Raw genomic sequence first — 1,062 nt, 5'->3', positions numbered from 1 at the left:
TAATGCTAAGGGGCACACGTGTACCATGCATTTTATTTTTTCACCGTTTTTATATGAGGTTTGAACACAACATTGAAAACAAAAACTTTATAATTCACCTAGCTTATCTTTATTACTTATATATGCTTAAAAATAAATGATATAATTGTCTTAGCATTAAAATATATGAAGTAAATAAAATCATAGAACATGAAGTGTTGTTTGGTTAAACACTAGAGCTTCTTTGTATCTTAAAGACCTAAGCAGATATTCTTATTCTTACTTGGAATATGCTTTTGATTGCAATATATATTCAGATTGTAGTTTTTCTCCAATTACTAAGTAGTATCCATCAAGTTTGTTAGACTAGATTATGCAAATAGTTGGCACGTTCTTTCCAAAATTGATCCTATTAAAAGGTTAATTTACATTACATAGGTTGTGAAGTAATGCAAATAAATTCTCCTCCTTTTTGTGCCATACTACATAAAAGAAAAAAAAGGTATATCACTGTGTATTTAGGAGCATGTGTTAGTGTTTTCTCTAAGAATGATATTGAATCCTCCAGGGTAAACGGAAAGAGCAAAATTATAAAATCAAGTCAGTAAAGTCACCTAAAAAAGGATAACTATAACAACAAGAAAAGATCAAAACAATTAAAAGTTTTAGGAACAAAAAGGAAGGTTTTATTTTTGTGACTAATGAAAAAGGGAGGTTTTAATAATAAACTTAACATTTAAAAACATATTTTTTTCCTAACTTACATTGTTAGGCAATAAAATTGGATTCAATATACAAATGCTTGTGCATCTTAGTTCAAAATAGAATCAGCAGAACCCAAGATTTTGACAATATAAATAAAACAAAGAATAATAAATAAACAATAGGGATTGACATTTGAGAAGCAGAGGCTATAATCAAAGATACAGTGAATAAAAAATTGAGGGAAAGACAGAAGCCTATAATTGTTCAAGAAATTAAACACGGAGGTTATCTCTTTCAAGAAGGCCAAAATGCAGCAGGACCAAATGCAACATTAACTCCAGAAAATTTCTCTGAAGGGATATGTTGGCTATTTTGAAT

The sequence above is a fragment of the Arachis ipaensis genome, chromosome B10, assembly GCF_059453495.1.
Source record: "Arachis ipaensis isolate K30076 ecotype BB chromosome B10, ASM5945349v1, whole genome shotgun sequence".
NCBI lineage: Eukaryota > Viridiplantae > Streptophyta > Magnoliopsida > Fabales > Fabaceae > Arachis > Arachis ipaensis.
Note: the sequence above shows the minus strand (reverse complement) of the source record.